Genomic DNA, 23,867 nt, shown 5'->3' with positions numbered 1-23,867 from the left:
ATCGATCTTCTTGAGTTCTCCACGGAAAGCTCAACCAAACTGTGGTGTTTAGGACAATCTGACAGTTTCCATTAGTCACCATTAAGACACCAGTCCTTTTATTACCCTGTTTAGAAAGTTCAGTGTATTTAACTGAACTTAATTGGAATTGGATTTAAATCTCTTCATCAGCTCATGTCTATAGATTATTCCCATTTTTGATAATTGACTGGACATGTTAACTCTGCTTCCCTCTTCACGGATGCTGCCTGACCTGGAGTTATAAAGACATAGAGCAATACAGCACAGATACAGGCCCTTCGGCCCAACCAGTCCATGCCGACCACTGTGCCCACCCAGCTAGTCCCAATTTCCTGTGTTCGGCCCATATCCCTCCAAGCCCCGCCCCTCCATGTACCTATCCAAGTGCTTCTTAAATGATACTGTTGTACCTCCCTCACCCACTTCCTCTGGCAGCTCGTTCCATATACTCACCACCCTCTGCGTGGGAAAACGTTGCCCCTCAGGTCCCTTTTAAATCTTTCCCCCTCACCCTAAATCTATGCCCCCTAATTTTGGACTCCCCTACCCTGGGGAAAAGGCTGTGGCCATCCACCTTATCTATGCTTCTCATAATTTTAAACACTTCTATAAGGTCGCCCCTCATTCTCCTACACTCCAAGGAATAAAGACCTAGCCTGGCCAACCTCTCCCTGTAACTCGGGCCCTCTCGTCCTGGCAACATCCTCGTAAATTTTATCTGCACTCTTTCCAGTTTAACCACGTCTTTCCTATAACTGGGTGACCAAAACTGTACACAGTGCTCCAAGTGTGGCCTCACTGACAACTTGTACAACTGCAACATAATATCCTGACTCCTGTGAGACCTGCTGACTGTTTCTAGCATCTTCAGGTTTTGGTTCAGATTTCTGGCATCTGTAGTTTTTGTTTGATTTTCTACTTGCTGTTTGGTTCTGTAAGTGCCCACTGCCCATCACTGCCACACTCTCCCCATTGACTCATCACCAAGGGCAAGGTTCCAAAATATCAAAGTCTGATATCTTTGTGGGGGGGGGGGGTGGTGGTGCGCAGTGGTACAGCAGTTACCTCCAGCAACCCAGGGCCAATTCTGACCTCCGGTGCTGCCTGTGCAGAGTCTGCACATTAAACCTGTGACCACGAGGACCTCCCCGGGGCCCTGCATTTTCCTCCAAGTTGTGGGTATTGGTGGGTTAATTGGCTGATGTAAGATTTCTTTATTAGTCACATGTACATCAAAACACACAGTGAAATGCATCTTTTGTGTACAGTGCTCTGGGGGCAGCCCGCAAGTGTCGCCACGCTTCTGGCGCCAACATAGCACGCCCACAACTTCCTAACCCCTACGTCTTTGGAATGTGGGAGGAAACCAGAGCACCTGGAGGAAACCCACGCAGACACAGGGAGAACGTACAAACTCCTTACAGACAGCAGCGGGAGTTGAACTCAGGTCGCTGGCGCTGTAATAGCGTTACGCTAACGTGCCTGCCCTCTAACATGTAGGTGAGGGGTAGAATCTGCAGGGTGGGTGTGGTCGATTGGAATGTGGGGAGAATAGAATGGGATTAAGGGAAAAGGGTGCTTGTTGGTCAGCGTAGACGCAGTGGGCTTCTGTCTCCATGCTGTGTGAGTCTGTGCAGTTGATGATTGCAGAGTCAGGATCCTCATCACACCCAGTACTGAAGTAGGACAACACAAGCTCAAAGAAGAGGGAAAATGCATCTCAGACCAAGTGGAACCCCTGCTCCTTGATACACATATCAGAGACAATACTGCCACAAACTAAATTATTACGTCAGCTAGGGAGAAGGTTTTAAACAATCACCAGGTAATGCTGTCACTAAAATCTGGCTTTACTCTCTTGCAGAATCTGTTTGTTAAGTTCCAGCAGTAACATTCATAGAGTAACATGATCTTCAGTATTCAATGGGAACACACTCCCGAGGGAGTCTTACCTTCAAACCAGCAGCCTGTCAGGGTCGAGGAACCGGGAATACTGACCAGGAGCAGGGTGAACTTTGCACTTGCAGCTTGTGTAAACACTCCACAAATTACCTGCACAGCTAATCAGCACTGGCGAAGCGTCACATTTTGATCAGGAGAGAGAGAGAGAGAGATGAACCAAACTTAAAATTACTCACCACAACAAAATCAAAAGAACAGGGTGTGGGATATGAGCAAACCAGGTTAAATATTTGTTGGCTGGGTGAGATACCAATTGGTTCAACTAATAAAAATCAGTTCAGGAATTGGTTGTAGCCTGGAATCATTTTCAAGGAGCTCAATAGCCTCGTTCCAATAAGTGCTGATAGACTCTGTGTTCTGTTGCATTGAGCTCCCAACCTTATTTGGGTGAGTTCCTATTAAACTATCAGCTAGAGACAGCTTGAGTTTAGAAGGCCAGGTGGTAAATTGATAAATTGGTTTATTATTGTCACATGTACCGAGGTACCGTGAAAAACTTTCTTTTGCATGCCATCCGTACAGATCATTTCATTACACAGTGCATCGAGGTCGTACAAGGGAAAACAATAACAGAATGCAGAATAAAGTGTTACAGTTACAGAGAAAGTGCAGTGCAGGCAGACAATAAGGTGCAAGGCCATAATGAGATAGATTGTGAGGTCAAGAGTCCATCTTATCGTACTAGGGGGCTATACAATAGTCTTATAACAGTGGGATAGAAGCTGTCCTTGAGCCTGGTGGTACATGCTTTCAGGCTTTTGTATCATCTGCCCGATTGGAGAGGGGAGAAGAGAGAATGTCCGGGGTGGGTGGGGTCTTTGATTATGCTGGCTGCTTTACTGAGGCAGCAAGAAGTGTAGACAGAGTCAATGTTTCCCTTGGAGTGAAGGAGGCCGAGAGGTGACCTTATGGAGGGTTATATAATCACTAGGGGATAGATGAGATGTATGGTCATGGTCTGTTTCCCAGGGGGCATAGTTTTAAGGTGAGAGGGGTAAGATTTAAAGGGGATCTGAGGGGCAACTTTTTCACACAGAGGGTGGTGGGTATATGGAACGAGCTGCCAGAGGGTGGTTAAAGTGGGTACAATTAGAACGTTTTAAAGACACTTGGACAGGTACATGGATATGAAAGGTTTAGAGGGATATGGGCCAAACACAGGAAAATGGGACTGGCTCAGGTAGACAACTAGGTTGGCATGGATGAGTTGGGCCGAAGGGCCTGTTTCTGTGCTGTATAACTCTATGACTCTATGGCTCATAATCCTTTCCACCTCAGCAAAACTCTGTGAGAGAAAACAAGTGACACAAGAACACAAGGATAAAGGAACACGAGTAGGCCACTGGGCCCCTCAGTCCTGCCTGGCTGATCTACGCTGGACTCAACTCCTCTCCCCTACCAATGACAGAAGCCGCTGCTCATTGTCCTTATCGAGGGACAGGACACATTCTGGTTGCCCTTCACTCTCACCATCTCCAAGACTCCGTTCAGCCCCACGTCAGTGTACTCCCATCCTACTGTAACCCGGCCACTCCCCACCATCCCCCATTAACGGGGTCTTGGGACATAGGAGAGAGTTACTCAAACAATCACGCCTGTGCCAACTCGTTCAAAGAGCTCTGTCAAGTCCCACTCTCTGCTCATTCACCATATAAGGTAAGATAAGATAAGATAGCTTTATTAGTCACATGTACATCGAAACCCACAGTGAAATGCATCTTTTGCGTAGAGTGTTCTGGGGGCAGCCCGCAAGTGTCACCATGCTTCCGGTGCCAACATAGCACGCCTGCAACTTCCTAACCCCTACGTCTTTGGAATGTGGGAGGAAACCAGAGCACCCAGAGGAAACCCACACAGACACGGGGAGAACATACAAACTCCTTACAGACCACGGCCGGATTTGAACCCGGGTCGCTGGCGCTGTAAAGCATTACGCTAAACGCCACACTACCATGCCTGCCCTCTGCACTACCGTGCCTGCTCTGCAGATTTTTACTTGGACAAGTGTTTATTTAATTTCCCTTTTCATAGTTGTTTTTGAATCTCATCTCAGATTGCATCAAACTGAAAACAATCAGAAACGACTCTTTCCCCTCTGCTTCTTTTGCCAATTACCTTGAATCTGCCTCCTCTGATCACAGACCTCCTTATTTATTCAACAAAACTCTTCCTGATCTTGCATATGTATCGGATCTCGACTGAACCAGTGCAGCAGGAGAACTCCTCACGCAGTCTCCTGTCTCCTACAGAACTCTGCTATCTCTGATGGAGAGATTTGCTCACCCTTTTAATGGCCTCTCTGTGAGTGAGATGGTCTTTAATCAGCAGATTAGCACCGCTGCTCCTCTCCAATTACACAGAGACACTTGGACATTGTTTCCATGAATTGCTAAAATCCAGATTATGGTAACCATGGTAACTTGGGGACACTTCAACCTGACCTCAAATCAGTCTGTTGGCGTTAAAGAGAACAACACACCACAGATATTCTTGAAAGGAATGGCCACCCCGGGATACCGGAGGAAGTGTCTGTTACTACTGGGGAAGGTGTGAAGTTTACTCTGGGAAAAATCGAGAAACAATCTTCTTCTTGGAGGCTCGGGACCATGGAGAACTTGCTTCTACGCTGGTTTTGTAGGCTCTGAGGTGACTGATGAGTTCAATGTGTTACCTGTGTCCTCTTCCACAGATGATATTGGTATCTGATAATTGGCTTATTAGAACATACGGTGTATTGTCCTTCATCAATTGTGGAATTGAATTTAGGAGCCGAGAGGTAATGTTGCAGCTATATAGGACCCTGGTCAGACCCCACTTGGAGTATTGTGCTCAGTTCTGGTCACCTCACTACAGGAAAGATGTGGAAGCCATAGAAAGGGTGCAGAGGAGATTTACAAGGATGTTGCCTGGATTGGGGAGCATGCCTTATGAAAGCAGGTTGAGGGAACTCGGCCTTTTCTCCTTGGAGCGACAGAGGATGAGGGGTGACCTGATAGAGGTGTATAAGATGATGAGAGGCATTGGTCGTGTAGATAGTCAGAGGCTTTTTCCCAGGGCTGAAATGGTGGCCACAAGAGGACACAGGTTTAAGGTGCTGGGGAATAGGTGTAGAGGAGATGTCAGGGATAAGTTTTTTTACTCAGAGGGTGGTGAGTGTGTGGAATGGGCTACCAGCAACGGTGGTGGAGGCGGATATGATAGGGTCTTCTAAGAGACTTTTGGATAGGTACATGGAGCTGAGAAAAATAGAGGGCTATGGGTAAGCCTAGCAAACAGGTAGGGACATGTTCGGCACAACTTTGTGGGCCAAAGGGCCTGTATGTGCTGTAGGTTTTCTATGTTTCTAGAATATAGAACATAGAACAGTACAGCACAGAACAGGCCCTTCGGCCCACAATGTTGTGCCAGCTTAGCTATTCCCTCCTACCTACAGAATGCCCATATCCCTCTATTTTCCTCTCACTCATGTGCCCATCCAAGCCCCTCTTAAAAGCCCCCAATGAATTTGCCTCCACCACCCTATCAGGTAACGCATTCCAGGCATCCACCACTCTCTCAGTAAAAAACGTACCCCTCTCGTCTGTTCTGAACCTACCCCCTCTCACCTTAAATGCATGCCCTCTAGTATTGGATCGCTCAATAATGGGAAAAAAGATATTGCTTGTCCACCCTATCTATGCCCCTCATAATTTTATACACTTCCAACAGATCACCCCTAAGCCTCTGCCACTCCAGAGAAAAGAGCCCAAGAGCCCTCTGGTATTGATCGCTCAATAATGTTGCTCTATTATTGTCACTGGCAGTGAAAAACTTTGTTTCGTCTGTCATCCAGACAGATCGTGCCGTACGTATGTACATTGAGGTAGTAAAAAGAAAAACAGAATGCAGGATATGGTGTTACAGCTACAGAGAAAGTGCAGTGCAGGTAGACAAATAGGGTACAAGGGCCACAACGAGGTAGAGTGGGAGATCAAGAGTTAAAGAGTTTATCTGTTAATACATGAGAAATCTGAAGATCACCAGATCTGTAGGTGCAGGGTTTCGACCCAAAACGTCCACAATTCCTTTCCTCCCACAGGTGCTGCCCAACCCGCTGAGTTCCTCCAGCAGATTGTGTGTTGCTCCAGATTCCAGCGTCTGAAGTCTCCTGTGTCTCTTTATCTAGATTGAAGAGAACATTGCTAGTAATTCTTACAGCCTTAGAACTGAGATTTAACAGAATAGAATGATTATAATGAATGTAATGAATGGATCTGCTGAAGATATCATGACTCGCCACACTCTGACACCATCTTGTCAAGTTCCTGGGCGTCAACATCTCAAAGGACCTATCTTGGACCCAACACATTGATGCAGTCACAAAGAAGGCATGCCAGCGGCTCTACTTCATTAGGAGTTTGAGGAGATTTGGTACGTCACCAAAGACTCTTGCAAATTTCTACAGATGTACGGTGGAGAGCATTCTGACTGGTTGCATCACCGCCTGGTATGGAGGTTCCAATGCGTAGGATCGAAAGAGGCTGCAGAGGGTTGTAGACTCAGCCAGCTCCATCATGGGCACAACCCTCCCCACCATCGAGGACATCTTCAAGAGGCGGTGCCTCAAGAAGGCGGCTCCCGTCACTAAGGACCCTCACCATCCAGGACATGCCCTCTTCTCGTTACAACCATCGGGGAGGAGGTGCAGGAGCCTGAAGACCCACACTCAATGATTCAGGAACAGCTTCTTCCCCTCCGCTATCAGATTTCTGAACGGTCCATGAACCCATGAACACTACCTCGTTATTCCTCTTTTGCACTATTTATTTATTTTGTAACTTGTAGTATTTTTATGCCTTGCACTGTACTGCTGCCGCAAACCAACACATTTCACGTCATATGTCAGTGATAATAAACCTGATTCTGAATCTGATTCTGCTGCGTAGGAGGGTCTGATGGGGCAGAGCTGTGGGTAGTTTGAGAAGTGGTTCCACTCCTTCTGTTCTTTACTCTGGGCACCTGGGTGCATCCGATGCACAGCCTTGAGGTTGTCAACACCATGCCCCATGTCCCTCCTCGGCTGTGAGCAGTCACGAGCCAGGGATTGCCAAGAGTCAGGAGGAATGTTGCATTTCTTCAGGGAAGCTTTGAGTTCATCCTTGAAATGTTTCCCCTGTCCACCCGGTAACCTCTTCCCCTGACCAAGCTTGGAATATAGTGTCCGGTTCAGGAGTCTGGTGATTACCTGCCCAGCACAGTCAATGGAATGTAACTATGGCATGGCAGTCATAGAGCAAGGAAACAGGCCCTTTGGCCCAACTGGCCCTTGCCGACCAAGATGCCCATCTAAGCTACTCCCATTTGCCCATATTTGGCCCATATTCCTCTAAACCTTTCCTATCCGTATCTGTCCAAATGTCTTTTAAATGTTGTTATTGTACTTGCTTCAACCACTTCCTCTGGCAGCTCGTTCCATGTACGGACCACCCTCTGGGTGAAAAAGTTGCCCCTCAGGTTCCTATTCACTCTCTCCCCTCTCACCTTAAACCTGTGCCCTCTAGTTCTTGGTACCCCAACCCTAGGAAACAGATTGTGTGCATTTACCCTATTTATACCCCTTGTGATTTTATACACCTCCATAAGGTCACCCCTCAATTCTCCTATGCTCCAATGAGTAAAAGTCCCAACCTGTTTAAAATAGCAATGACAGAGTATCCACTTGCCATAACTTTAGGGTCCACGAAGGCAACCACTTCCCCTCAGCCTTCATTGGCCCTGCTTGTGACAGGGACATCACTGATGGTTGATAGGGTAGTAAAGAAGGTGTTCAGCATGCTTGCCTTTATTAGTCAAGGTACTGAGCTCAAGAGTCACGAAGTTATGTTGCAGCTTTATAAAACTCTGTGGTAAGGCCACATCTGGAGTAATGCATTCACTTCTGGTCGCCCCATTATAGGAAGGATGTTGAGGCTTTGGAGAGGGTGCAGAAGAGGTTCACCAGGATGCTGCCTGGATTTGAGGGTATAAGCTATAAGGAGATCGTGGACAAACTGGAGTTCTTTTCTCTGGAGCGACGGAGACTGAGGGGAGATCTGATAGAGGTTTTTAAAATTATGAGAGGCATAGGTAGAGTAGAGAGTCGGTATCTTTTTTCCCAGGGTTGAAATGTCTAACACTAGAGAGCCTGCATTTAAGGTGAGAGGGGGTAAGTTCAAAGGAGATGTGCCTTCAGACCCACCAACACGGACTTGCAAACCATTCACTTTAAGGGCAAATAAATGCTCGCCTGCAAAATTTAATTTCACTTAAAATTAAAAACAAAACTATGAATTAGTAGGAGTAGGCTGATCAGATTCTCTAGTTTCTGGCTGAATTTTGATGAGCAAAATGGTCGGTATGTGGGCCGAAGGGCCTCTTTCTGCGCTTTACAGCTCTGTGACTCATACAAACTTCATCACTTTTACCTTGAGATCCTATAATCATAAAGTTGCTATAATTAACTGATTTATAACCTGGAGGCTTGTCTCAAACGTAATTTACAAACTCATAGAGTTATACAGCATGGAAACTGGCCCTTCGGCCCAACTTGCCCATGCCGACCAAGTCCCGTTTGCCAGCATTTGGCCCATATCCCTCTAAACCTTTCCTGCCTGTGTACCTGTCCAGGTGTCTTTTAAACATTGTTATTGTACCTGCCTCAACCACTTCCTCTGGCAGCTCGTTCCATACACCCACCGCCCTCTGCGTGAAAAAGTTGCCCCTCAGGTCCCTTTTAAATCTTTCCCCTCTCACCTTAAACCTGTGCCCTCCAGTCTTTGATTCCCATTCCCTGGGAAAAAGACTGTGTGCGTTCACCCTATCTATGCCCCTCATGATTTTATACACCTCTATAAGGTCTCCGAGGAATAAAGTCCTAAGCTGCCCAACCTCTCCCTATAACTCAGGCCCTCGAATCCTGGCAACATCCTCGTAAATACCGCAAACTAGATAGTTTGTTCTGCCTGGTCGATAAGATCCCTCGGTAATTGATGTATATCCTCCTTCATATTACTTTTTCTTTCAGTTGTGATACTGCAGTTAGCAGAGCCATGAACTTCCCAACCCAAGCAAAATACAGTCCCTTTATCTCAGGCGGTTCCTCAGGGACAAAGATGACTTGCTTCATTTCAGTTTGCTAGGTTCTGAGGTGGCTGAAGAGTCTAACCTGGGACCATCAGGTGCCGCTGAGGTGGAGTTAGTACACCCAGTTGGCCCCATGCCGATTGACTCTAGATTTAGAATATAGGTCATAGAACAGTACAGCACAGGAACAGGCCCACCATGATGCCAATTTAAACAGCTTTTTGTGATATTAATAAATAAATATTAATATTAATAAATATCACAAAAAGTAGAGGTCTCAGAAGATACGGCTATAAGATAGAGGGATATGTGGGAGGAAGGGGTGAGATAGTCTTAGGTGTGGTTTGAAGGTCGGCACGACATGGTGGGCCGAAGGGCCTGTATTGTGCTGTATTGTTCTATGGTTCTATGGTTCAGATCTGCTGTTTAAATTCCTCCATATGCTTATCTAACAATCTCTTGAACTTGACCAACATATCAGCCTCCACCGCCACCCTAGGCAGCGCATTCCATGCCCCAACCGCTCTCTGGGTGAAAAATGTCCCTCTTACATCTCCCTTGAACTTCCCACCCATTACCTTAAAGCCATGTCCTCTTGTATTGAGTATTGGTGCCCTGGGAAAGAGGTGTTGGCTGTCCATTCTATCTATTCCTCTCAATGTTTTGTACACCTCTATCATGTCTCCCCTCATCCTCCTCCTCTCCAATGAGAACAGCCCTAGCTCCTTTAGTCTCTCCTCATAATCCATACTCTCTAATCCAGGAAGCATCCTGGTAAATCTCCTCTGCACCCTCTCCAACGCCTCCACATCCTTCCTATAATGAGGAGACCAGAACTGAACACAGTACTCCAAGTGCGGTCTAACCAGGGTTTTGTAGAGCTGCATCATTACCTCACGGCTCTTAAACTCGAACCCATAATTTATGAAAGCTAACATCCCATAAGCTTTCTTAACTACCCTATCCACCTGCGAGGCAACTTTCAGTGATCTGTGGATATGAAGCCCCCAGGTCTCTCTGCTCCTCTGCACTGCCCAGAATCCTGCCATTTACCTTGTACTCCGCCTTGGAGTTTGTCCTTCCAAAGTGTACCACCTCACACTTCTCCGGATTGAACTCCATCTGCCACTTGTCAGCCCAGCTCTGTATCCTATCAATATCCTTCTGTAAGCTTCGACAGCCCTCCACACTATCCACAACACCACTGATCTTTGTGTCATCTGCAAACTTGCTAACCCACCCTTCCACCCCCCATCTAAGTCATTAATAAATATCACAAAAAGTAGAGGTCCCAGGACCGATCCCTGTGGGAGACCACTAGTCACAGCCCTCCAATCTGAATGCACTCCCTCCACCACAACCCTCTGCTTTCTACAGGCAAGCCAATTCTGAATCCACACAGCCAAGCCTCCCTTGATCCCTTGGCCTCTGTCCTTCTGAAGAAGCCTACCATGCGGAACCTTGTCAAATGCCTTAGTAAAATCCACGTAGACCACATCCACTGCACTACCCTCATCAATCTTCCTGATCACCTCCTCAAAGAACCCTATCAGGCTTGTGAGGCAAGATCTTCCCTTCACAAAGACATGCTGGCTGTCTCTAATCAGTCATGTTTCTCCAAATGCTCATAGGTCCTATCTCTTAGAATCCTTTCCAACAGCTTGCCCACCACAGACATAAGGCTCACTAGTCTGTAATTCCCTGGACTATCCCTATTACCTTTTTTGAATAAGGGGACAACATTCGCCACCCTCTAATCCTCCGGTACCATCCCCATGTAAAAGGGTCTGCACATAGTCCATATCCCTCCACTCCCTGTCTGTCCACATGCCTGTCTAAATGCCTCTTAAATGCCACTATAATAACTGCTTCTGTATCACGGCTTGGTACGGCAACTGTTCTGCCCAGGACCACAAGAAACTGCAGAGAGTTGTGGACACAGCCCAGCACATCACGGACACCAGCCTCCCCTCCTTGGACTCTGTCTTTACCTCTCGCTGTCTTGGTGTAGCAGCCAGCATAATCAAAGACCCCACCCACCCGGGACATTCTCTCTTCTCTCCTCTTCCATCGGGTAGAAGATACAGGAGCCTGAGGGCACGTACCACCAAACAAGGACAGCTTCTACCCCACTGTGATAAGACTATTGAACAGTTCCCTTATACAATGAGATGGACTATAACCTCATGACCTACCTTGTTGTGACCTTGCACCTTATTGCACTGCACTTTCTCTGTAGCTGTAACACTTTACTCTGTACTGTTATTGTTTTTACCTGTACTGCCTCAATGCACTCTGTACTAACCCAATGTAACTGCACTGTGTAATGAATTGACCTGTACGATCGGTGTGCAAGACAAGTTTTTCACTGTACCTCGGTACAAGTGACAATAATAAACCAATACCAATACCAATACTTTCCCTGGCAGCCCATTCCAGGCACCTACCACCTTCTTTGTGAAAAGCTTGCCTCGTAATTCTCCTTCAAACTTTCTCCCTCTCATGTTAAAGTTATGGCCTCTCGTATTTGAAATTTCCAGCGTTGGAAAAAAGACTTTGACTATCTCATAATTTTATAAAATTTTATAGGTCTCATAATTTTATAAACCTCTAACAGGTCTCCCCTCAATCTCTGACACTCCAGAGAAAAAAAATTCAAGTTTGTCCAATCTCTCCTTATAGATAAGACTCTCTTCTGTACCCTTTCCACACCCTTTCCGTAACGGGGCGACCAGAACTGCACACCGTACTCCAAGTGCGACCCAACCAAAGTTCCATACAGTTTCAACATGATTTCCGGGTTTTTTGGGGGAAGGTAACAGCAAAAATTTTCCGACTGTCTTCCCTATCTGTGCCCCTCATAATTTTGTACAACTCAATCAGGACCTCCCTCAGCTTCCCCAGCTCCAAGAAAACCAACCCCAGCCTCGCCAATCTCTCCTCATAACTGATTCCATCCCAGGCAACCTCCTCTGTACCCTCTCCAGTGACATCACATCCTCCCTAGATTGTGGTGACTCTCTCTCTCTCTCTCTCTCTCTCTCTCTCTCTCTCTCTCTGTCTCTCTCTCTCCCCACCTCCCCCACCCCCACGGCTTTGTGAATATGAATAATTTCCCATTTCACAATTAGATATTTTTGACTCAAAATAATGGTTAGTACATATTTCTTTAAAAACTTACACAGAACAGAGAACAGTACAGCACTGGACAGGCCATTCGGCCCACCATGTTGTGCCGATCTTGATGCCAGTTTATACTAAATGTCCTCCTCCTGTGTATCATTCCCTTCATATTCCTGTGTCTATCAAAAAGCCTCTTAAACTCCACCAAACCGCCTGCCTCCACTACTACCCCTGGTGACCCATTCCAGGCACCGACCACTCTCTGCATAAAAAAACTTGCCCCTGACGTTGCCTTTGAACTTCCCCCCTCTAACCTTGAAAGCCTGTCCTCTGGTGTTTGACATTTCTACCCTGGGGAACAGATTCTGACTGTCTACCCTGCAGTATCTATGCCGCTCATAATTTTAAAAACCTCCATCAGGTCTCCCCTCAGCCTCCGACGCTCTGGGGAGAACAGCCCAAGTTTGTCTAACCTCTCCTTATAGATCATACCCTCTAATCCAGGCAGCATCCTGGTGAACCTCTTCTGCACCGTCTCCGCAGTCTCCTTCCTATAATGTGGGCAACCAGATCAGTGTAAATGGGTAGCTGACACTTTTCCTGTTTATCTGTAAGATTTTTTTTGCCCCTGGCCTGAAGATTCAGTTTTAATTCTCAGGGGCTCCTGGAGACTTGTAACAAAGATTTTCCAATCAGCTGTCTGTTTTTTTCATTATCCTGATCCCAGCAGAACTGTGTGTATCAGCAGGACATGAACCTGCCCAATGCTTATCAGAACAATTAGCTGGCAAAAGTCCACAAACTAATTTTAGATGCTTATACTGCTTGCTGCAGGAAGAGCTTCAAGGCATCACTTATTAATATCAGCAACAGAAGGCCATTCAACTCCGAAAGCTTACTACATCATTCAGTCAATTTGTGGTTGAGTTGGTGGTAAGTGGTTCTTGGAGTTGTAATCCAGAGGCCTGGATAAACAATCCAGAGAACTGTGTTCAAATCCAACCACGGCAGTTCAGTTCATAATCTGGAACTTAAAAAGACAGCTAGTCTTAATAAAAATGATTGTGAAGCTGATGTTGTAGCAAACAGCTGGTTCAAGAGAATCCTTCAGGGAAGGAAATCTGTTGTCCTTACCCAGTCTGTCTGTTGACACTGAGTTGTCAAGGGAATTAGGGATGGTCGATAAACACTGGGCTTATCAGTGACACCCAGCTCATGAAAAATGAATTAGAGGCAACTGTTTTCATACAGTCATACAAAGGGCATGGAAACAGACCCTTTGGCGCACCAAGTCTGTGCCAACTGCCAACCACCATTTACACTGATCTGTTGTATTCGTTGTATCTACAGGAGGCGCTGCCTCAAGAAGGCAACATCCATCATCAAAGATCCCCACCATCAGGGCACATAAGAGCAGTGGAAGATTGGGAAAACTTTAAAAAGCAACAAAGAACCACTAAGCAAACATTAAGGAAAGGGAAGGTGGACTATGAAAGTAAACTAGCACAAAATATAAAAACAGATAGTACTGTAAAAGTTTTATAATTACATAAAGCGGAAAAGGGCGGCTAAAGTGAACGTAAGTCCCTTGGAAGATGAGAAGGAGGAATTAATATTGGGTAATGTGGAAATGGCCGAGGCCTTGAACAACTATTTTGTGTTGACTTCACGGTGGAGGACACGTCTAACATGCCAAAGAGAGAGGTTCTGGATGCGATGGGAGGTGAGGAACTCGATACAATCGCTGTCACTGAAGAGGTAGTGATGTGCAAACTAGTGGGCTTAAAGGTAGACAAGTCCCCTGGTCCTGATGGGATGCATCCCAGGGTACTGAAAGAAATGGCAGAGGTTATAGTAGATGCACTTGTGATAATTTACCAAAATTCTCTGGACTTCGGGCAGGTCCCAGCAGATTGGAAGACAGCGAATGTCACGCCACTGTTTAAAAAAGGACGTAGGCAAAAGGCAGGTAACTATAGGCCAGTTAGCTTAACGTCTGTAGTCAGGAAAATGCTTGAAGCTATCATTCAGGAAGAAATAGCGAGACATCTGGATAGAAGTGGTTCCATCAGGCAGACACAGCATGGATTCAGGAAGGGCAGGTCCTGTTTGACAAACTTACTGGAGATCTTTGAGGATATAATGAGCGCAGTGGATAGAGGGGAACAGGTGGATGTTGTATATTTGGATTTCCAGAAGGCATTCGATTAGGTGCAGCACAAAAGACATTCATAAGATAAGGATGCACGGATTTGGGGGCAATGTATTGGCATGGATAGAGAACTGGTTAACAATAGAAGGCAGAGAGTTGGGATAAATGGGTGTTTCTCTGGTTGGCAATCGGTGGTGAGCGGGGTGCCACAGGGGTCTGTGCTGGGCCTGCAACTGTTCACGGTTTGGAAGAGGGGACCGAGTGTAGCGTATCTAAGTTTGCTGATGACACTAAATTGAGTGGAAAAGCAAATTGTGCAGAGGATGCAGAGAGTCTGCAGAGAGATATAGACAGGTTAAGTGAGTGGGTAGATGGAGTACAATGTTGGTAAATGCAAGGTCATCCACTTTGGAAGGAAAAATAGAAGGTCAGATTATTATTTAAATGGTGAAAGATTGCAGCATGCTGTTGTGCAGAGGGACTTGGGAATGCTTGTGCATGAATCGCAGAAGGTTGGTTTGCAGGTACAACAGACTATCAAGAAGGTAAATCGAATGTTGGCCTTCATTGCTGGAGGGATTGAATTTAAGAGCAGGAAGGTTATGCTGCAACTGTACAGGGTACTGGCGAGGCTGCACCTGGAGCACTGCGTGCAGTTCTGGTCTCCTTACTTGAGGAAAGATATACTGGCTTTGGGGGCGGTGCAGAGGAGGTTCACCAGGTTGATTCCGGAGATGAGGGGGTTAGCCATTGAGGAGAGATTGAGTCACCTGGGACTATACTCACTGGAATTCGGAAGAATAGGAGGGGATCTTATAGAAACATATAAAATTATGAAAGGGATAGATAAGACAGAGGCAGGAAGGTTGTTTCCACTGGTAGGTGAGACTAGAACTGGGGGTCGTAGCCTCAAGATTCTGGGGAATAGATTTAGGATGCAGATCAGGAAGAACCGCTTTTCCCAGAGAGTAGTGCATCTGTGGAATTCTCTGCCCAGGGAAGCAGTAGAGGGGACCTCATTAAATATATTTAAGACACAGTCAGATAGATTTTTGCATAGTAGGGAAATTAAGGGTTATGGGGAAAAGGCAGGAAGGTGGATCTGGCCATGGCCAGATCAGCCATGATCTTACTGAATGCGGAGCAGGCTCGACGGGCCAGATGGCCTCCTCCTGCTCCTATATCTTATATTCTTTGTCACTGCCTTGCTAGTGTATCTGTTCTGGACTCCTAAGTGTTAACTTGCAGACTTTCATTGTGTCGCTGTTCATTAACCGAGACAGGTCCTATTCCAGGCACAGGGGGTGGCAGGTCTGGAGTAACACAAGTGAAACTACAGACTGCAGCTTTGCCACACATTTGTGACTCATGCCCCAGATGCTGTGGGCAGCCACAGGCGGGGATATGTTCCAAAGAACACTGCCAAACTCTGGGTGCTTTTAATGACTTCTCCTTGCCTGATGGTGAATCCTAAACTAGGCAGAGAAGCCCCACAATAAAAGTCAGCCCGATTCAAAAGCTGGAGGTAGAGGGCGCGAGGGTCACATGAGATGGAGGCGGGAACGAGCTGCAATGTCCAATGTGCAGCGGGTTCTGGGATCACATTCCTCTGGAGGCCCACAGAGGGGGAGATTCTCAGGCCCATAAAGCGGAACTCTCCCCAGGCCCAGCAGACAGCGAGGAAGCAGTGAACGGGCTCCTTGTCTTTTTTTATGTCTGCAGGGCACCTAACAAGTTAGTATCCACCAGCACTGATTCCGTGACCTGCAAAAGAAATTAACCCCTTGATTAACCCTTAACCCAGGCCATCACACAAACCAGCCTCCCCTCCATGGACTCTGTCTACACTTCTCGCTGCCTTGGGAAAGCAGCCAACATAATCAAGGACCCCTCCCACGCCAGTCAGTTTCTCTTCTCCCCCCTCCCATTGGGCAGAAGATACAAAAACCTGAAAGCACGTACCACCAGGCTCAAGGACAGCTTCTATCCCGCTGTTATAAGACTATTGTAACAGACTGCTTGTACGATCAAGATGGACTCCTGACCTCACAATCTACCTCGTCGTGGCCCTTGCACCTTATTGTCTGCCTGAATGCACTTCCTCTGTAACTGTAACACTCTATTCTGCATTCTGTTTTCTTTTTACTACCTCGATGTGCTTTTGTATGGCGTGATCTGTCTGGATGGCGCGCAAACATAGTTTTTCACTATAATAACCCAATCCAATCCAAGAATCAAGCCAACAGAAGTTGGACTGATAGTACTTGTATTTCCATGGTCCATTTAAGCTAGTAAAATGTTATGTAGATACTTTACCAGCCACACACTCAACTCTGATGCAGAGGATTGTTGACCAACAGCTAAATCGAGGATGGAAGTTCAGGACGATGAGAGCAGAATAAGTTATTGGATTCAAAATCCAGAAAACCAAGTCCAAGTCCCACCTCAAAACATAGAACATAGAACAGTACAGCACTGGAAAAGGCTTTTCAGCTCACCGTGTCTGTGCTGACCATGATGTCAATTTAAACAAACCCTACCTGCTTGCACATGATCCATATCCCTCCATCCACTGCCTGTTCATGTACCAGTTAAATACTTCTTAAATTATGAAGGGCACAGGTAGAGTAGATAATCAAAATCTTTTTCCCGGGGTGGCAATGTCAAATACTCGGAGGCATAGGTTTAAGGTGAGGGGGGAAAGTTTAAGTGAGATTTGTGAGCAAGTTTTTTACACAGGGAGTGGTGGGTGCCTGTAAGGAACAGCCAGGAGAGGTGGTGGAGGCAGATATTACAGCAACATTTAAGAAACATTAAATCAATACCATTACCAATATCGGTATTGGTTTATTATTGTCACTTGTACCGAGGTACAGTGAAAAACTTGTCTTACAAACCGATCATACAGGTCAATTCATTACACAGTGCAGTTACATTGGGTTAGTACAGAGTGCATTGATGTACTACAGGTAAAAACAATAACAGTACAGAGTAAAGTGTCACAGCTACAGAGAAAGTGCAGTGCAATAAGGTGCAAGGTCACAACAAGGTAGATCATGAGGTCAGAGTCCATCTCATCGTATAAGGAGATCGTTCAATAGTCTTGTCACAGTGGGATAGAAGCTGTCCTTAAGTCTGGTGGTACGTGCCCTCAGGCTGCTGGATCTTCTACATGATGGAAGAGGAGAGAAGAGAGAATGTCCCGGGTGGGTGGGGTCTTTGATTATGCTGGCTGCTTCACCAAGACAACGAGAGGTAAAGGCAGAGTCCAAGGAGGGGAGGATGGTGTCCGTGATGCGCTGGGCTGTGTCCACAACTCTCTGCAGCTTCTTCCGGTCCTGGACAGAGCAGTTGCCGTACCAAGCCGTGATGCATCCAGATAGGATGCTTTCTGTGGTGCATCGATAAAAGTTGGTGAGAGCCAAAGGGGACAAACCGAATTTCTTTAGCCTCATGAAGAAGTAGAGGCACTGGAGAACTTTCTTGGCCGTGGCATCTACATGACTTGACCAGGACAGGCTGTTGGTGATGTTCACTCCCAGGAAGTTGAAGCTCTCAATCCTCTCGACCTCAGCACCATTGATATAGACAGGTGCATGTACACCTCCCCCTTTCCTGAAGTCAATGACCAGCTCTTTTGTTTTGTTGACATTGAGGGCAAGGTTGTTGTCATGACACCATGTCACTAAGCTCTCTATCTCCTTCCTGTACTCCGACTCATCGCTGTTTGAGATACAGCCTACAACGGTGGTATCATCTGCAAACTTGTAGATGGAGTTAGAGCAGAATCTGGCCACACAGTCATGAATGTAGAGGGAGTAGAGTAGAGGGCTGAGGACACAGCCTTGTGGGGCACCAGTGCTGAGAATAATCGTGCCGGAAGTATTTCTGCCTATCCTCACTGATTGTGGTCTGTTGGTTAGAACCTCACTGATTGCGGTCTGTTAGTCACTGAGGGAGATTTCTACTAGGGTTACCATGCCAATACGTAGATAAGCACATGATCTGTTTACTCATGAGGTGTTTTCCCAGATTACTACATGTCATTATGTTTATTATGTTGTGTAAGTTATGTATAATTTATGTTAATTTAAGTTAATTTTAACTGATGTTTGTCATTTTGTTCTAAACTGTTCTGCTTAATTTTCGTGGATCAGAATCAGTATCAGTTTAATTATCACTGACATATGATGTGAAATTTGTTGTTTTGCAGCAATAGTAAAGTGCAAAGACATAAACTTACTATAAATTACAAAAATAAATAGTGCACAAAAAAAGGAATAACGAGGTAGTGTTCATGGGTTCATGGACCATTCAGAAATCTGATGGCAGAGGGGAAGAAGCTGTTCCTGAATCATTGAGTGTGGGTCTTCAGGCTCCTGTACCTCCACCCCAATGGTAGTAACGAGAAGAGGGCATGTCCTGGATGGTGAGGGTCCTTAGTGATGGATGCCGCCTTCTTGAGACACCGCCTCTTGAAGATCCTAGATGGTGGGGTGGGTTGTGCCCATGATGGAGCTGGCTGAGTCTACAACCCTCTGCAGCCTCTTTTGATCCTGCACATTGGAGCCTCTGTACCAGACAGTGATGCAACCAGTCAGAATGCTCTCCACCGTACATCTATAGAAATTTTAAAGAGTCTTTGGTGATGTACCAAATCTCCTCAAACTCCTAATGAAGTAGAGCTGCTGGCATGCCTTCTTTGTGATTGCATCAATGTGCTGGGCCCAGGATAGATCCTCTGAGATGTTGATGCCCAGGAACTTGAAGCTGCTCACCCTTCCCACCACATGGCATTTATAGCCTGTGTGTGTATGCCTTTGACAATAAACTTGAACTCAGACTTGAACTAAAATGATGTCAGAATAGCCACACCAGTCGGGAGTCAGTGATTTCTGTTGGACTCCACGTACATGAAATAATTGTACAAATATGTTAAGCCTTCTATTTCTTCAATAGCTTCTTCCAAACTGTGATCATCATTACCTGGAAGGACTGGGGCAGAAGGTACATGAGAGAATCACCTCCCAACTTCTCCAAGTCACACCCTATCCTGACTTAAAATACATCACCGTTCCTTCATCGTTGCTGGGTCTAAGTTCTGGAACTTCCTCCCCAAGAGCACTATGGGAACAGCTCCCCCAGAAGGACTTCAGTGGTTCCAGAAGGCAGCTCACTACCACATTTCTCAGGTCAGTTTCTCATATTTTGATACAGAAGGCCATTCAATTCATCATCTATACTAGCTCCCAGAGCAATCCCATTCCCTCACTTACTTCCCTGTAAACTTTGTTCTATCACATACCCACTTTCACCCTCCTGATTCTCCCTTAATTTATAGCAGCCAATTAACCTACCAACCCGCACGTCTCTGGGACATGGGAGGAAACCCACACGGTCACAGGGAGAATGTACAAACTCCACACAAACAGTGCCAGAGGTCAGGATCGAACTCGGGCCACTTGGGAGCTGTGACACAGCTCGTTAGTGGCTGCACCACTGTACTGTGCTGTTAGGGATGGACAAACAAATGGCAGCTTTGCCAGCGATGTGCATATCCTAACAATGCAGTGTTACGGACTCAGTGAAAGTCCCTTTAAGATAGAGAGTGTGTGTGTATGTGTGTGTGGGGCGTGCTTACGTCAATAGAAGATAAAGGACGTAATGACGTTGTTGAAGAAGTAAGAAGAAGAAGAAGGAGAGAGAGAGAGAAGGGAGAGAGACACCAGCCTGCTTGTTTTCTCTATCGATGGATGAGAAACAATAACTGTGTTTGCCACTGAAATCCATGTATGGAAGTTGGAAGTAATCCGGTGGAGTTCACTTTGTTGCTGACCTGTAGAGGGAAACAGGTATTTGTGTGTGGACGACCACGGTTCGGATGCTTTTCGGGGTGAGGAAGTCACTACCGAGTAAACACTGAAGTGTCGCTGGGGTTCCATCGTGGAACATTTGGATTTCGTATGTACTCTCTCTATGTTTTTCTACATCTACATCTTATCTTCAGACAACGGTGGTTGTTGAAGAAGCCCTTGCTCATGTTTCACCTTATGGCTTGCGGAACTGAACTTTAAGAACCATTCCGGAACTGGGAGTTTTGGACTTTGTCACACACACACACACGAAGAGTTTAGTTTTGGGGTTAACGTTCGAGGTTTAACATTTTTGAATTCCAACATACTAACATCTTTACTTTTATTTTACGTATTATCATAAGTAGTGATTAATAAAATAGTTTTTAACACTGAATCATGCTCAGTGTGTTTCTTTTGTTGCTGGTTTGTGACAGCAGTTAGTGGAGGATACCTTCCATCCAAGGTCTCAGGTCAGACACTGTGGATTCCAGTGAAAGACCTCCTGTCTGCTATACTTCACTCTGAGTATGAGATTATTGTCATATGCACCAGTACGGTAGATACAGGTACAATGAAAAATGTGCCTGTGATGCTGCTGCAAACAAGTTTTTCTATACCATACCTCACCGTACCTGTGCATATGACACCACTGTTGTTGGCATGGATGGCAATGAGGAGGCGTACAGGAGTGAGATAGATCAGCTGGTTGAGTGATGTTGCAACAACAGCCTCGTACTCAACATCAGCAAGACCAAGGAATTGATTGTGGACTTCAGGAAGGGAAAGTCGGGAGAACACACACCAGTCCTCATTGAGGGGCCAGTGGTGGAAAGGGGGAGCAACTTCAAGTTCCTGGGTGTCAGCATCTCAGAGGATGGCACATACCACCAGGCTCAAGGACAGCTTCTATCCCACGGTTATAAGACTATTGAACCTTATACGATGAGATGGACTCTTGACCTCACAATCTACCTTGTTTGACCTTGCACCTCATTGTCTACCTGCACTGCACTTCCCTGTAGTTGTGACACTTTACTCTGTATTCTGTTATTGTTTTTACCCTGTACTGCCTCAATGCACTGTGTAATGAATTGACCTGTACGATCGGTATGCAAGACAAGTTTTTCACTGTACCTCGGTACAAGTGACAATAATAAACCAATACCAATCTATCCTGGGCCCAGCACATAGATGCAACCATGAAGAAGGCACGCCAGCTTCTTCCCCACTGCTGTCAGACTTCTGAACCAATCACCTCTCTCACATCCCCTTCCCAGTGGCACTGCCACAGTCTCAGACTCTTAACTCCACCTCATGCATTATTGTCACTTTAGGATTTCTTTTTACACTACTTCAGTTTGCTCTACTATACTTTGTACCATTCTGTTGTTTTGTGCCCATCACCGTATTTGTTGTTGCACTCGTTATTTAGAACATAGAACATAGGACAGTACAGGCCCACAATGTTGTGCCGACATAGCTAATCCCTCCCACCTACAGAATGCCCATGTCCCTCCATTTTCCTCTCATTCATGTGCCCATCCAAGCCCCTCTTAAAAGCCCCCAATGAATTTGCCTCCACCACCCTATCAGGCAACACATTCCAGGCATCCACCACTCTCGCAGTAGAAAAACGTACACCTCACGTCTGTTCTGAACCTACCCCCTCTCACCTTAAATGCACGCCCTCTGGTATTGGATCGCTCAATAATGGGAAAAAGATATTGCTTGTCCACCTATCTATGCCCCTCATAATTTTATACACCTCCAACAGATCACCCCTCAGCCTCTCCTGATAGCACATGCTCTCTAATCCAGGCAGCATCCTAGTAAACCTCCTCTGCACCCTCTCTAAAGCCTCGACATCCTCCCTATAGTGAGGTGACCAGAACTGCATGCAATACTCTAAATGCAGCCTAACCAGAGTTCTATGGTTCTATCGTGATCAGAGTTCTACCATGCATACTGCTTAATCTGCAAGCTTCACGAGCAAGGAATTTCAATTCACCCGGATGTTTACAACATCCCATCTAAACTGGCACACTGAGCATCCCCAGAGGCAGTGAATCTTCCACTATAGGCCGTGTGATGGTTATCTCTCAGGGCTGGAGACCAGCTCGGTTTCTCAACATAAAGCACAGGGCTCATTTCTACCAATGAATTGCCTTGCCCATGACAGGAATATATTGTCCAGATGAAGAGTTTCAGCTCAAAACATTGACTGGCTGTTTCCCTCCGCAGACGCTGCCCGACCCACTGAGTTCCTCCAGCAGCTCATTTGTTGCTCCAGATTCCAACATCTGCAGTCTCCTGGCTCCAATGTACGGTGGGGATATGGAACGAGTTGTCAGAGAAAGTGGTAGAGGCAGATACACCACCAACATTTAAAAGACATTTGGATTTGGTTGATTACAGATAGTCAGCACGGCTTTCTCCGTACGAGATCACTTCTCACAAATTGGATTGAGTTTTTGAAGAAGTAACCAAGAAGGTCGATGAGGGCAGGGTGGTAGACGTGGTCTAAGTGGACTTCAGTGAGGCCTTTGATAAGGTTCCACATGGTAGGCTGCTATGGAAAGTTAGATCGTATGGGATCCAGGGAGAGCTAGCTAATTGGATACAGGAATGGCTTGATGGTAGGAAAGAGGGTGATGGTGGAAGGTTGTGTCTTGGACTGGAGGCTCATGGCTCGTGGTGTTCCCAGGACTATTGCTATTTGTCATCTGTATGATTTGGATGAGAATGTACAAGGCATGGTTAGTAAATTTGCACTTGACACTAAAGTTATCAGGATTTATAGAGGGATCTTGATCAGATGGACAAGTGGGCCAAGGAATGGCAAATGAAGTTTAATTTGGGTAAGTGCCAGGTATTGCATTTTGTGAAGACAAATCAGGGTAGGACTTTCACAGTCAATGGTAGGGACCTGGGGAGTGTTGTAGAACAGAGGAACTGCAGAGTACAGGTACATGTACTCAGGGTGGTGAAGAAGGCTATTGGCACACTGGCTTTCATCAGTCAGGGCACTCAGTATAGACGTTGGGATGTTATGTTGCAGTTGTACAAAACATTGGCGAGGCCGCACTTGGAATGGTGTGTTCAGTTTCGGTCACCCTGCTGTTGCCAGGACTTGAGGGACTGAGTTATGGAGAGAGGTTGAACAGGTTGGGACTGTCTTCAATGAAGCATAGGAGACTGAGGGGAGATCTTATAGAAGTGAATAAAATCATGAGGGGCATAGATAGGGTGAATGCACACTGTCTGTTTCCCAGAGTTAGGGAATCAAGAACTAGAGGGCAGAGGTTTAAGGTGAGGGGGGAGAGATTTAATAGGAACTTGAAAGGGCAACTGTTTTTTACCCAGAGGGTGGTCAGTATATGGAACCAGCTGCCAGAGGAAGCAATTGAGGCAGGTACATTAACAATATTTAGAATATAACAGCACAGTACAAGCCCTTCAGCCCACGATGTTGTGCCAACCTTTTAGCTTCCTCTCAGATCTATCTAACCCTTCCCTCCCACATACCCCTCCATTTTTCTATCATCCATGTGCCTATCTAATAGTCTTTTAAATGTCCCTAATGTATCTGCCTCTACCAGCACGCCTGACAGCACGTTCCACGCACCCACCACTCTCTGTGTAAAAAACTTACC

General features: G+C 46.1%; 1 protein-coding gene across 6 annotated transcripts in view; it reads right to left on the bottom strand.

The window, feature by feature from the left end:
* The window catches only part of LOC127569540 (villin-1-like), a 473,442-nt gene that overhangs the window by 68,479 nt on the left and 381,096 nt on the right, over positions 1-23,867 (bottom strand). For 5 of the 6 annotated variants that reach the window (XM_052014293.1, XM_052014300.1, XM_052014306.1 and 2 more), the window contains exons 2-3: positions 6,004-6,144; positions 1,974-2,091 (exon numbers count right to left, since the gene is read on the bottom strand). The gene's annotated coding sequence lies outside the window, so the exon portion shown is untranslated. Of the gene's footprint in view, positions 1-1,973; positions 2,092-6,003; positions 6,145-16,321; positions 16,363-23,867 lie in introns of those variants that run through there. The other variant, XM_052014283.1, reaches the window with a different exon arrangement.

The sequence above is a fragment of the Pristis pectinata genome, chromosome 1 (genome assembly GCF_009764475.1).
Source record: "Pristis pectinata isolate sPriPec2 chromosome 1, sPriPec2.1.pri, whole genome shotgun sequence".
NCBI lineage: Eukaryota > Metazoa > Chordata > Chondrichthyes > Rhinopristiformes > Pristidae > Pristis > Pristis pectinata.
This window is presented reverse-complemented; position numbering and strand designations above follow the sequence as displayed.